This window comes from Tachypleus tridentatus, unplaced genomic scaffold (genome assembly GCF_004210375.1).
Source record: "Tachypleus tridentatus isolate NWPU-2018 unplaced genomic scaffold, ASM421037v1 Hic_cluster_2, whole genome shotgun sequence".
Taxonomy (NCBI): Eukaryota; Metazoa; Arthropoda; class Merostomata; order Xiphosura; family Limulidae; genus Tachypleus; species Tachypleus tridentatus.
In genome coordinates this window covers 31,946,771-31,961,770 of record NW_027467782.1, presented here as the reverse complement: position 1 = coordinate 31,961,770, position 15,000 = coordinate 31,946,771, and the positions used below count along the sequence as shown (strand labels likewise).

At 54.1% G+C, this 15,000-nt stretch overlaps 1 non-coding gene across 1 annotated transcript in view; it reads left to right on the top strand.

Annotated features, from left to right (window-relative positions):
* Positions 1–13,866: 13,866 nt before the first annotated feature.
* The window catches only part of LOC143243473 (small subunit ribosomal RNA), a 1,808-nt gene continuing 674 nt past the window's right edge, over positions 13,867–15,000 (top strand). The window contains exon 1 of the ribosomal RNA XR_013024599.1: positions 13,867–15,000. This exon is cut by the window's right edge and continues 674 nt beyond it. This is a non-coding gene — a ribosomal RNA (small subunit ribosomal RNA).

Genomic DNA, 15,000 nt, shown 5'->3' with positions numbered 1-15,000 from the left:
GAAAGGTTGGCGGCGGGACCTTCGATTCGTCGTCCCTAGAGGATACGGTCGGCATTTCGAACACCTGCTCCCGCCGAGTACACGCATTGGCCTCGGTACAAGTCGAACAGAGTCTCAGAGCATGTGCCAGCGATTGGGAAATTTAAACACCCGCGCCCGCCGCCTACCGACGGGGGAACCGATTTTCTCGATCTGTTTCGCGCGTGCGTGGTCCAACAGCAGCTTGCTCCAACGGGTCGGACGTCTAGACGCAGCCGTTGCGAAAAGTGCCCGAAAGGTTGGCGGCGGGACCTTCGATTCTTCGTCCCTAGAGGATACGGTCGGCATTTCGAACACCTGCTCCCGCCGAGTACACGCATTGGCCTCGGTACAAGTCGAACAGAGTCTCAGAGCATGTGCCAGCGATTGGGAAATTTAAACACCCGCGCCCGCCGCCTACCGACGGGGGAACCGATTTTCTCGGTCTGTTTCGCGCGTGCGTGTTCTAACAGCCGCTTGCTCCAACGGGTCGGACGTCTAGACGCAGCCGTTGCGAAAAGTGCCCGAAAGGTTGGCGGCGGGACCTTCGATTCGTCGTCCCTAGAGGATACGGTCGGCATTTCGAACACCTGCTCCCGCCGAGTACACGCATTGGCCTCGGTACAAGTCGAACAGAGTCTCAGAGCATGTGCCAGCGAGCGGGAAATTTAAACACCCGCACCCGCCGCCTACCGACGGGGGAACCCATTTTCTCGGCCTCTTTCGCGCGTGCGTGGTCGAACAGCAGCTTGCTCCAACGGGTCGGACGTCTAGACGCAGCCGTTGCAAAAGTGCCCGAAAGGTTGGCGGCGGGTCCTTCGATTCGTCGTCCCTAGAGGATGTGGACGGCATTTCGATCACCTGCTCCCGCCGAGTACACGCATTGGCCTCGGTACAAGTCGAACAGAGTCTCAGAGCATGTGCCAGCGATTGGGAAATTTAAACACCCGCGCCCGCCGCCTACCGACGGGGGAACCGATTTTCTCGGTCTGTTTCGCGCGTGCGTGGTCCAACAGCAGCTTGCTCCAACGGGTCGGACGTCTAGACGCAGCCGTTGCGAAAAGTGCCCGAAAGGTTGGCGGCGGGTCCTTCGATTCGTCGTCCCTAGAGGATACGGTCGGCATTTCGAACACCTGCTCCCGCCGAGTACACGCATTGGCCTCGGTACAAGTCGAACAGAGTCTCAGAGCATGTGACAGCGATTGGGAAATTTAAACACCCGCGCCCGCCGCCTACCGACGGGGGAACCGATTTTCTCGGTCTGTTTCGCGCGTGCGTGGTCCAACAGCAGCTTGCTCCAACGGGTCGGACGTCTAGACGCAGCCGTTGCGAAAAGTGCCCGAAAGGTTGGCGGCGGGTCCTTCGATTCGTTGTCCCTAGAGGATACGGTCGGCATTTCGAACACCTGCTCCCGCCGAGTACACGCATTGGCCTCGGTACAAGTCGAACAGAGTCTCAGAGCATGTGCCAGCGATTGGGAAATTTAAACACCCGCGCCCGCCGCCTACCGACGGGGGAACCGATTTTCTCGGTATGTTTCGCGCGTGCGTGGTCTAACAGCCGCTTGCTCCAACGGGTCGGACGTCTAGACGCAGCCGTTGCGAAAAGTGCCCGAAAGGTTGGCGGCGGGACCTTCGATTCGTCGTCCCTAGAGGATACGGTCGGCATTTCGAACACCTGCTCCCGCCGAGTACACGCATTGGCCTCGGTACAAGTCGAACAGAGTCTCAGAGCATGTGCCAGCGATTGGGAAATTTAAACACCCGCGCCCGCCGCCTACCGACGGGGGAACCGATTTTCTCGGTCTGTTTCGCGCGTGCGTGGTCTAACAGCCGCTTGCTCCAACGGGTCGGACGTCTAGACGCAGCCGTTGCGAAAAGTGCCCGAAAGGTTGGCGGCGGGACCTTCGATTCGTCGTCCCTAGAGGATACGGTCGGCATTTCGAACACCTGCTCCCGCCGAGTACACGCATTGGCCTCGGTACAAGTCGAACAGAGTCTCAGAGCATGTGCCAGCGAGCGGGAAATTTAAACACCCGCGCCCGCCGCCTACCGACGGGGGAACCCATTTTCTCGGCCTCTATCGCGCGTGCGTGGTCGAACAGCAGCTTGCTCCAACGGGTCGGACGTCTAGACGCAGCCGTTGCAAAAAGTGCCCGAAAGGTTGGCGGCGGGTCCTTCGATTCGTCGTCCCTAGAGGATGTGGACGGCATTTCGATCACCTGCTCCCGCCGAGTACACGCATTGGCCTCGGTACAAGTCGAACAGAGTCTCAGAGCATGTACCAGCGATTGGGAAATTTAAACACCCGCGCCCGCCGCCTACCGACGGGGGAATCCATTTTCTCGGGCTGTTTCGCGCGTGCGTGGTCAAACAGCAGCTTTCTCCAACGGGACGTACGTCTAGGCTCAGCCGTTGCGAAAAGTGCCCAAAAGGTTGGCGGCGGTTCCTTCGATTCGTCGTCCCTAGAGGATATCGCCGGTATTTCGATCACCTGCTCCCGCCGAGTGCCCGCAGTTTCTTTGTGCCCTTCGGACAGATACCGGTGGAACACGCTACGACGAGTTCGACGGTACTTAGGGTAGCCACGCGGAACTCTCCCGCATAAGCTCTCGCCTTTACCGCACATAGAAAGGCCGTACTATTGAGTAGTGATGGCATTAAATGTAGTTTCCTTCTATATATATAGGGGACTGGTGAGGCTTGACTGTCATCGACGATGGACGTAGCGTAAGCGTTATCGGCATGTCACCGAACAGAGGGTAGCCACGCGGAACTCTCCCGCATAAGCTTTCGCCTTTACCGCACATAGAAAAGCCGTACTTTTGAGTAGTGATGGCATTAAATGTAGTTTCCTTCTATATATAGGGGACTGGTGAGGCTTGACTGGAATCGACGATGGACGTAGCGTAAGCGTTATCGGCATGTCAGCAGGCTGTTGGCGGCAGGACTGTCGATTCGACTACCGGCACCCGCCGCCTACCGAGGTTATCGTCGGCATTTCGATTACCGGCTCCCGCCGAGTTCCCCAGTTTCTTTCTGCCCTTCGGACAGATTGGCGGTGGAACACGCTACGACGAGTTCGACGGTACTTAGGGTAGCCACGCGGAACTCTCCCGCATAAGCTCTCGCCTTTACCGCACATAGAAAAGCCGTACTTTTGAGTAGTGATGGCATTAAATGTAGTTTCCTTCTATATATATAGGGGACTGGTGAGCTTGACTGGAATCGACGATGGACGTAGCGTAAGCGTTATCGGCATGTCAGCAGGCTGTTGGCGGCAGGACTGTCGATTCGACTACCGGCACCCGCCGCCTACCGAGGTTATCGTCGGCATTTCGATTACCGGCTCCCGCCGAGTTCCCGCAGTTTCTTTCTGCCCTTCGGACAGATAGGCGGTGGAACACGCTACGACGAGTTCGACGGTACTTAGGGTAGCCACGCGGAACTCTCCCGCATAAGCTCTCGCCTTTACCGCACATAGAAAAGCCGTACTTTTGAGTAGTGATGGCATTAAATGTAGTTTCCTTCTATATATATAGGGGACTGGTGAGCTTGACTGGAATCGACGATGGACGTGGCGTAAGCGTTATCGGCATGTCAGCAGGCTGTTGGCGGCAGGACTGTCGATTCGACTACCGGCACCCGCCGCCTACCGAGGTTATCGTCGGCATTTCGATTACCGGCTCCCGCCGAGTTCCCGCAGTTTCTTTCTGCCCTTCGGACAGATAGGCGGTGGAACACGCTACGACGAGTTCGACGGTACTTAGGGTAGCCACGCGGAACTCTCCCGCATAAGCTCTCGCCTTTACCGCACATAGAAAAGCCGTACTTTTGAGTAGTGATGGCATTAAATGTAGTTTCCTTCTATATATAGGGGACTGGTGAGGCTTGACTGGAATCGACGATGGACGTGGCGTAAGCGTTATCGGCATGTCAGCAGGCTGTTGGCGGCAGGACTGTCGATTCGACTACCGGCACCCGCCGCCTACCGAGGTTATCGTCGGCATTTCGATTACCGGCTCCCGCCGAGTTCCCGCAGTTTCTTTCTGCCCTTCGGACAGATAGGCGGTGGAACACGCTACGACGAGTTCGACGGTACTTCGGGTACCCACGCGGAACTCTCCCGCATAAGCTCTCGCCTTTACCGCACATAGAAAAGCCGTACTTTTGAGTAGTGATGGCATTAAATGTAGTTTCCTTCTATATATAGGGGACTGGTGAGGCTTGACTGGAATCGACGATGGACGTGGCGTAAGCGTTATCGGCATGTCAGCAGGCTGTTGGCGGCAGGACTGTCGATTCGACTACCGGCACCCGCCGCCTACCGAGGTTATCGTCGGCATTTCGATTACCGGCTCCCGCCGAGTTCCCGCAGTTTCTTTCTGCCCTTCGGACAGATAGGCGGTGGAACACGCTACGACGAGTTCGACGGCACTTAGGGTAGCCACGCGGAACTCTCCCGCATAAGCTCTCGCCTTTACCGCACATAGAAAAGCCGTACTTTTGAGTAGTGATGGCATTAAATGTAGTTTCCTTCTATATATAGGGGACTGGTGAGGCTTGACTGGAATCGACGATGGACGTGGCGTAAGCGTTATCGGCATGTCAGCAGGCTGTTGGCGGCAGGACTGTCGATTCGACTACCGGCACCCGCCGCCTACCGAGGTTATCGTCGGCATTTCGATTACCGGCTCCCGCCGAGTTCCCGCAGTTTCTTTCTGCCCTTCGGACAGATTGGCGGTGGAACACGCTACGACGAGTTCGACGGTACTTCGGGTAGCCACGCGGAACTCTCCCGCATAAGCTCTCGCCTTTACCGCACATAGAAAAGCCGTACTTTTGAGTAGTGATGGCATTAAATGTAGTTTCCTTCTATATATAGGGGACTGGTGAGGCTTGACTGGAATCGACGATGGACGTGGCGTAAGCGTTATCGGCATGTCAGCAGGCTGTTGGCGGCAGGACTGTCGATTCGACTACCGGCACCCGCCGCCTACCGAGGTTATCGTCGGCATTTCGATTACCGGCTCCCGCCGAGTTCCCGCAGTTTCTTTCTGCCCTTCGGACAGATTGGCCGTGGAACACGCTACGACGAGTTCGACGGTACTTCGGGTACCCACGCGGAACTCTCCCGCATAAGCTCTCGCCTTTACCGCACATAGAAAAGCCGTACTTTTGAGTAGTGATGGCATTAAATGTAGTTTCCTTCTATATATAGGGGACTGGTGAGCTTGACTGGAATCGACGATGGACGTGGCGTAAGCGTTATCGGCATGTCAGCAGGCTGTTGGCGGCAGGACTGTCGATTCGACTACCGGCACCCGCCGCCTACCGAGGTTATCGTCGGCATTTCGATTACCGGCTCCCGCCGAGTTCCCGCAGTTTCTTTCTGCCCTTCGGACAGATTGGCCGTGGAACACGCTACGACGAGTTCGACGGCACTTCGGGTAGCCACGCGGAACTCTCCCGCATAAGCTCTCGCCTTTACCGCACATAGAAAAGCCGTACTTTTGAGTAGTGATGGCATTAAATGTAGTTTCCTTCTATATATATAGGGGACTGGTGAGGCTTGACTGGAATCGACGATGGACGTGGCGTAAGCGTTATCGGCATGACAGCAGTCTGTTGGCGGCAGGACTGTCGATTCGACTACCGGCACCCGCCGCCTACCGAGGTTATCGTCGGCATTTCGATTACCGGCTCCCGCCGAGTTCCCGCAGTTTCTTTCTGCCCTTCGGACAGATAGGCGGTGGAACACGCTACGACGAGTTCGACGGCACTTAGGGTAGCCACGCGGAACTCTCCCGCATAAGCTCTCGCCTTTACCGCACATAGAAAAGCCGTACTTTTGAGTAGTGATGGCATTAAATGTAGTTTCCTTCTATATATAGGGGACTGGTGAGGCTTGACTGGAATCGACGATGGACGTGGCGTAAGCGTTATCGGCATGTCAGCAGGCTGTTGGCGGCAGGACTGTCGATTCGACTACCGGCACCCGCCGCCTACCGAGGTTATCGTCGGCATTTCGATTACCGGCTCCCGCCGAGTTCCCGCAGTTTCTTTCTGCCCTTCGGACAGATTGGCGGTGGAACACGCTACGACGAGTTCGACGGCACTTAGGGTAGCCACGCGGAACTCTCCCGCATAAGCTCTCGCCTTTACCGCACATAGAAAAGCCGTACTTTTGAGTAGTGATGGCATTAAATGTAGTTTCCTTCTATATATATAGGGACTGGTGAGGCTTGACTGGAATCGACGATGGACGTGGCGTAAGCGTTATCGGCATGTCAGCAGGCTGTTGGCGGCAGGACTGTCGATTCGACTACCGGCACCCGCCGCCTACCGAGGTTATCGTCGGCATTTCGATTACCGGCTCCCGCCGAGTTCCCGCAGTTTCTTTCTGCCCTTCGGACAGATTGGCCGTGGAACACGCTACGACGAGTTCGACGGTACTTCGGGTACCCACGCGGAACTCTCCCGCATAAGCTCTCGCCTTTACCGCACATAGAAAAGCCGTACTTTTGAGTAGTGATGGCATTAAATGTAGTTTCCTTCTATATATAGGGGACTGGTGAGCTTGACTGGAATCGACGATGGACGTGGCGTAAGCGTTATCGGCATGTCAGCAGGCTGTTGGCGGCAGGACTGTCGATTCGACTACCGGCACCCGCCGCCTACCGAGGTTATCGTCGGCATTTCGATTACCGGCTCCCGCCGAGTTCCCGCAGTTTCTTTCTGCCCTTCGGACAGATTGGCCGTGGAACACGCTACGACGAGTTCGACGGTACTTCGGGTACCCACGCGGAACTCTCCCGCATAAGCTCTCGCCTTTACCGCACATAGAAAAGCCGTACTTTTGAGTAGTGATGGCATTAAATGTAGTTTCCTTCTATATATATAGGGGACTGGTGAGCTTGACTGGAATCGACGATGGACGTGGCGTAAGCGTTATCGGCATGTCAGCAGGCTGTTGGCGGCAGGACTGTCGATTCGACTACCGGCACCCGCCGCCTACCGAGGTTATCGTCGGCATTTCGATTACCGGCTCCCGCCGAGTTCCCGCAGTTTCTTTCTGCCCTTCGGACAGATAGGCGGTGGAACACGCTACGACGAGTTCGACGGCACTTCGGGTAGCCACGCGGAACTCTCCCGCATAAGCTCTCGCCTTTACCGCACATAGAAAAGCCGTACTTTTGAGTAGTGATGGCATTAAATGTAGTTTCCTTCTATATATAGGGGACTGGTGAGGCTTGACTGGAATCGACGATGGACGTGGCGTAAGCGTTATCGGCATGACACCAGTCTGTTGGCGGCAGGACTGTCGATTCGACTACCGGCACCCGCCGCCTATCGAGGTTATCGTCGGCATTTCGATTACCGGCTCCCGCCGAGTTCCCGCAGTTTCTTTCTGCCCTTCGGACAGATAGGCGGTGGAACACGCTACGACGAGTTCGACGGCACTTAGGGTAGCCACGCGGAACTCTCCCGCATAAGCTCTCGCCTTTACCGCACATAGAAAAGCCGTACTTTTGAGTAGTGATGGCATTAAATGTAGTTTCCTTCTATATATAGGGGACTGGTGAGGCTTGACTGGAATCGACGATGGACGTAGCGTAAGCGTTATCGGCATGTTCAAACGTTGCCGCCGACTAACCCCAATGGCCTCATTGCCTCTAGGAGAGATTCGCGATCGATCACGCGACGCGTCCGTTGGCGGGGTTGTGGAGGACGATGCGGACACTACCCGGTAGTTTTAGGACGTTACGTGTACCTTTTCGCTCAAAACTGAGGACCAATTTGACGCAACTCAGGGTTGCGATGCGGAACTTGCCCGCATAGGCTCTCGCCTTTACCGCACTTTCAAAAGCCGTACTAATGGGTTCTGATGGCATTAAATGTAGTTTCCTTCTATATATAGGGAGCATAGTCTGTCTGAGACGGACTTCAAAGGGAGGACGGCTTTAAGAAATTTTCTCCCATATAGAGTGATGCCAAAGACGGCATGGATGTGAGGCGAGTTCGGTGAAATTTGGAAAGTGGGAGGAAATGGCAAAATCAGTTTGATAGTTAGAAACGTTGTTTTCAGCGTTCATTTTCACCACTTTTCACTCAAAACTGAGGACCAATTTGACGCAACTCAGGGTTGCGATGCGGAACTTGCCCGCATAGGCTCTCGCCGTTTACCGCACTTTCAAATGCCGTACTAATGGGTTCTGATGGCATTAAATGTAGTTTCCTTCTCTATATAGGGGGCATAGTCTGTCTGAGACGGACCTGAAAGGGAGTACGACTTTAAGAAATTTTCTCCCGTATAGAGTGATGCCAAAGACGGCATGGATGTGAGGAGAGTTCGGTGAAATTTGGAAAGTGGGAGGAAATGGCAAAATCAGTTTGATAGTTAGAAACGTTGTTTTCAGCGTTCATTTTCACCACTTTTCACTCAAAACTGAGGACCAATTTGACGCAACTCAGGGTTGCGATGCGGAACTTGCCCGCATAGGCTCTCGCCTTTTACCGCACTTTCAAAAGCCGTACTAATGGGTTCTGATGGCATTAAATGTAGTTTCCTTCTATATATAGGGAGCATAGTCTGTCTGAGACGGACTTCAAAGGGAGGACGGCTTTAAGAAATTTTCTCCCGTATAGTGTGATGCCAAAGACGGCATGGATGTGAGGCGAGTTCGGTGAAATTTGGGAAGTGGGAGGAAATGGCAAAATCAGTTTGATAGTTAGAAACGTTGTTTTCAGCGTTCATTTTCACCACTTTTCACTCAAAACTGAGGACCAATTTGACGCAACTCAGGGTTGCGATGCGGAACTTGCCCGCATAGGCTCTCGCCGTTTACCGCACTTTCAAATGCCGTACTAATGGGTTCTGATGGCATTAAATGTAGTTTCCTTCTCTATATAGGGGGCATAGTCTGTCTGAGACGGACCTGAAAGGGAGTACGACTTTAAGAAATTTTCTCCCGTATAGAGTGATGCCAAAGACGGCATGGATGTGAGGAGAGTTCGGTGAAATTTGGAAAGTGGGAGGAAATGGCAAAATCAGTTTGATAGTTAGAAACGTTGTTTTCAGCGTTCATTTTCACCACTTTTCACTCAAAACTGAGGACCAATTTGACGCAACTCAGGGTTGCGATGCGGAACTTGCCCGCATAGGTTCTCGCCTTTACCGCACTTTGAAATGCCGTACTAATGGGTTCTGATGGCATTAAATGTAGTTTCCTTCTCTATATAGGGGCATAGTCTGTCTGAGACGGACCTGAAAGGGAGTACGACTTTAAGAAATTTTCTCCCGTATAGAGTGATGCCAAAGACGGCATGGATGTGAGGAGAGTTCGGTGAAATTTGGAAAGTGGGAGGAAATGGCAAAATCAGTTTGATAGTTAGAAACGTTGTTTTCAGCGTTCATTTTCACCACTTTTCACTCAAAACTGAGGACCAATTTGACGCAACTCAGGGTAGCGATGCGGAACTATTCCGCTTGGTCCCTTGCCTTTACCGCACTTTCAAATGCCGTACTAATGGGTTCTGATGGCATTAAATTTAGTTTCCTTCTCTATATAGGGGCATAGTCTGTCTGAGACAGGATTGTAACATTGTGTTAAGCCTCCTCTCACCTTTTAACCCGGCGTGCCCGGGACCTGTGGGCTGGTCACGGCCCGTTTCCACACAGGTGGTGAGTACTAGCGAAAACGACTGCCGATAGTGTTAAGAAATGGCCGAACAAAGAATGTAAGAGGCCGAGAGATATTGAATGAACGAACGTAATGGTGGATTGAAACAATATATTGGAGCGAAAAGAATGTTGCGAGAAGTGATGGTTTTAAGAACACTGTGCGGCGTTTTCCTAGTAAGTTTGTCGTTCTACCCGTCTCGGTGGATTCGGCACCACCTGTAACGGTGGTTTTTGACGTGCCTCGGTGGAAGAGGTTACTGTCGTAAAATATATGGGTAGCTGTTTCCCGTTCCCTCTCGGTCCGTGCGGGGATAAAAGCAGTACGTGCGTTCGACCGCACGCCTACGAGTTAATCCGAGCGATTAGCCGGTCTCAGTCAGAGACACACGGGATGCTGGACCCGCAGCGTGCTCTGCACGAGTCGTTGAATTTCAGCTTGTCAAACCAAGGGTCCGAGCGGCCCTTCCCTTTCACGGGGCATGTTATTTACGGTGACTGTTTCCCTTTCCTCTCGTTCCGAGCGGGGATAAAAGCAGTACGTGCGTTCGACCGCACGCCTACGAGTTAATCCGAGCGATTAGCCGGTCTCAGTCAGAGACACACGGGATGCTGGACCCGCAGCGTGCTCTGCACGAGTCGTTGAATTTCAGCTTGTCAAACCAAGGGTCCGAGCGGCCCTTCCCTTTCACGGGGCATGTTATTTACGGTGACTGTTTCCCTTTCCCTCTCGGTCCGAGCGGGGATAAAAGCAGTACGTGCGTTCGACCGCACGGCTACGAGTTAATCCGAGCGATTAGCCGGTCTCATCAGAGACACACGGGATGCTGGACCCGCAGCGTGCTCTGCACGAGTCGTTGAATTTCAGCTTGTCAAACCAAGGGTCCGAGCGGCCCTTCCCTTTCACGGGGCAAGTCAATAACGGTGACTGTTTCCCTTTCCCTCTCGGTCCGAGCGGGGATAAAAGCAGTACGTGCGTTCGACCGCACCCCTACGTGTTAATCCGAGCGATTAGCCGGTCTCAGTCAGAGACACACGGGATGCTGGACCCGCAGCGTGCTCTGCACGAGTCGTTGAATTTCAGCATGTCAAACCAAGGGTCCGAGCGGCTCTTCCCTTTCACGGGGCAAGTCAATAACGGTGACTGTTTCCCTTTCCCTCTCGGTCCGAGCGGGGATAAAAGCAGTACGTGCGTTCGACCGCACCCTACGTGTTAATCCGAGCGATTAGCCGGTCTCAGTCAGAGACACACGGGATGCTGGACCCGCAGCGTGCTCTGCACGAGTCGTTGAATTTCAGCATGTCAAACCAAGGGTCCGAGCGGCTCTTCCCTTTCACGGGGCAAGTCAATAACGGTGACTGTTTCCCTTTCCCTCTCGGTCCGAGCGGGGATAAAAGCAGTACGTGCGTTCGACCGCACGCCTACGAGTTAATCCGAGCGATTAGCCGGTCTCAGTCAGAGACACACGGGATGCTGGACCCGCAGCGTGCTCTGCACGAGTCGTTGAATTTCAGCTTGTCAAACCAAGGGTCCGAGCGGCCCTTCCCTTTCACGGGGCATGTTATTTACGGTGACTGTTTCCCTTTCCCTCTCGGTCCGAGCGGGGATAAAAGCAGTACGTGCGTTCGACCGCACGCCTACGAGTTAATCCGAGCGATTAGCCGGTCTCAGTCAGAGACACACGGGATGCTGGACCCGCAGCGTGCTCTGCACGAGTCGTTGAATTTCAGCTTGTCAAACCAAGGGTCCGAGCGGCCCTTCCCTTTCACGGGGCATGTTATTTACGGTGACTGTTTCCCTTTCCTCTCGGTCCGAGCGGGGATAAAGCAGTACGTGCGTTCGACCGCACGCCTACGAGTTAATCCGAGCGATTAGCCGGTCTCAGTCAGAGACACACGGGATGCTGGACCCGCAGCGTGCTCTGCACGAGCCGTTGAATTTCAGCATGTCAAACCAAGGGTCCGAGCGGCTCTTCCCTTTCACGGGGCACGTGAATAACGGTGACTGTTTCCCTTTCCCTCTCGGTCCGAGCGGGGATAAAAGCAGTACGTGCGTTCGACCGCACGCCTACGAGTTAATCCGAGCGATTAGCCGGTCTCAGTCAGAGACACACGGGATGCTGGACCCGCAGCGTGCTCTGCACGAGTCGTTGAATTTCAGCTTGTCAAACCAAGGGTCCGAGCGGCCCTTCCCTTTCACGGGGCATGTTATTTACGGTGACTGTTTCCCTTTCCCTCTCGGTCCGAGCGGGGATAAAAGCAGTACGTGCGTTCGACCGCACGCCTACGAGTTAATCCGAGCGATTAGCCGGTCTCAGTCAGAGACACACGGGATGCTGGACCCGCAGCGTGCTCTGCACGAGCCGTTGAATTTCAGCATGTCAAACCAAGGGTCCGAGCGGCTCTTCCCTTTTCACGGGGCACGTGAACAACGGTGACTGTTTCCCTTTCCCTCTCGGTCCGAGCGGGGATAAAAGCAGTACGTGCGTTCGACCGCACGCCTACGAGTTAATCCGAGCGATTAGCCGGTCTCAGTCAGAGACACACGGGATGCTGGACCCGCAGCGTGCTCTGCACGAGCCGTTGAATTTCAGCATGTCAAACCAAGGGTCCGAGCGGCTCTTCCCTTTCACGGGGCACGTGAACAACGGTGACTGTTTCCCTTTCCCTCTCGGTCCGAGCGGGGATAAAAGCAGTACGTGCGTTCGACCGCACGCCTACGAGTTAATCCGAGCGATTAGCCGGTCTCAGTCAGAGACACACGGGATGCTGGACCCGCAGCGTGCTCTGCACGAGCCGTTGAATTTCAGCATGTCAAACCAAGGGTCCGAGCGGCTCTTCCCTTTCACGGGGCACGTGAACAACGGTGACTGTTTCCCTTTCCCTCTCGGTCCGAGCGGGGATAAAAGCAGTACGTGCGTTCGACCGCACGCCTACGAGTTAATCCGAGCGATTAGCCGGTCTCAGTCAGAGACACACGGGATGCTGGACCCGCAGCGTGCTCTGCACGAGTCGTTGAATTTCAGCTTGTCAAACCAAGGGTCCGAGCGGCCCTTCCCTTTCACGGGGCACGTGAACAACGGTGACTGTTTCCCTTTCCCTCTCGGTCCGAGCGGGGATAAAAGCAGTACGTGCGTTCGACCGCACGCCTACGAGTTAATCCGAGCGATTAGCCGGTCTCAGTCAGAGACACACGGGATGCTGGACCCGCAGCGTGCTCTGCACGAGCCGTTGAATTTCAGCATGTCAAACCAAGGGTCCGAGCGGCTCTTCCCTTTCACGGGGCACGTGAACAACGGTGACTGTTTCCCTTTCCCTCTCTGTCCGAGCGGGGATAAAAGCAGTACGTGCGTTCGACCGCACGCCTACGAGTTAATCCGAGCGATTAGCCGGTCTCAGTCAGAGACACACGGGATGCTGGACCCGCAGCGTGCTCTGCACGAGCCGTTGAATTTCAGCATGTCAAACCAAGGGTCCGAGCGGCTCTTCCCTTTCACGGGGCACGTGAACAACGGTGACTGTTTCCCTATCCCTCTCGGTCCGAGCGGGGATAAAAGCAGTACGTGCGTTCGACCGCACGCCTACGAGTTAATCCGAGCGATTAGCCGGTCTCAGTCAGAGACACAAGGGATGCTGGACCCGCAGCGTGCTCTGCACGAGCCGTTGAATTTCAGCTTGTCAAACCAAGGGTCCGAGCGGCCCTTCCCTTTCACGGGGCACGTCAATAACGGTGACTGTTTCCCTTTCCCTCTCGGTCCGAGCGGGGATAAAAGCAGTACGTGCGTTCGACCGCACGCGTACGAGTTAATCCGAGCGATTAACGATTGTCTTTGTTACGAAAGACGTTCTGTTCCCACTGCTGATGCGACGAGTTTCGGGTAACCATGCCGAGACATCGGAATATGCATCATTTTCGATATAGCTTAGTGTGGGTTGAGCTGTCCTCCGAAGGTCGGTTCTTCCTGATACGCCCTAGTTTGTTTCGTTTTATCGGAACTGTTGTTTTGGAGAACTCGTACTCTAGAGTGTGTAAGAGGTCTGTCTCGTGATTGGTGACACGAAGTAGACAGAGAACGGCAGGCGTGTATCTAGCCACGCGTCTGCCGATTCGAGAGTGGTGTTTCTACTCGCCGTTGGAGCGGGTGGCTTGCACCGAACGAGAAAAGATACCTGGTTGATCCTGCCAGTAGTCATATGCTTGTCTCAAAGATTAAGCCATGCATGTCTAAGTACATGCCGAAATAAGGTGAAACCGCGAATGGCTCATTATCCAGCCGTTGTTCCTTAGATCGTACTTTCCTACTTGGATAACTGTGGTAATTCTAGAGCTAATACATGCAACAAAGCTCCGACCTCACGGGACGAGCGCATTTATTAGACCAAGACCAATCGGACCTCGGTCCGCAAATGATGGTGACTCTGGATAACTTTTGGCTGATCGCACGGTCTAGCACCGGCGACGCATCTTTCAAGTGTCTGCCTTATCAACTGTCGATGGTAGGTTATGCGCCTACCATGGTCGTAACGGGTAACGGGGAATCAGGGTTCGATTCCGGAGAGGGAGCCTGAGAAACGGCTACCACATCCAAGGAAGGCAGCAGGCGCGCAAATTACCCACTCCCAGAACGGGGAGGTAGTGACGAAAAATAACGATACGGGACTCTATCGAGGCCCCGTAATTGGAATGAGTACACTCTAAATCCTTTAACGAGGATCTATTGGAGGGCAAGTCTGGTGCCAGCAGCCGCGGTAATTCCAGCTCCAATAGCGTATATTAAAGTTGTTGCGGTTAAAAAGCTCGTAGTTGGATCTCAGTTCTAGACAGGGGGTCCGCTTTGGCGGTTACTTCCTGGCCTAAACATCCTGCCGGTTTTCCCTCGGTGCCCTTGATTGAGTGTCTTGGGTGGCCGGCAAGTTTACTTTGAAAAAATTAGAGTGCTCAAAGCAGGCGAAACGCCTGAATAATGGTGCATGGAATAATGGAATAGGACCTCGGTTCTATTTTGTTGGTTTTCGGAACACGAGGTAATGATTAAGAGGGACAGACGGGGCATTCGTATTGCGACGCTAGAGGTGAAATTCTTGGACCGTCGCAAGACGAACTACTGCGAAAGCATTTGCCAAGAATGTTTTCATTAATCAAGAACGAAAGTTAGAGGTTCGAAGGCGATCAGATACCGCCCTAGTTCTAACCATAAACGATGCCAACCAGCGATCCGCCTGAGTTCCTCAAACGACTCGGCGGGCAGCTTCCGGGAAACCAAAGTGTTTGGGTTCCGGGGGAAGTATGGTTGCAAAGCT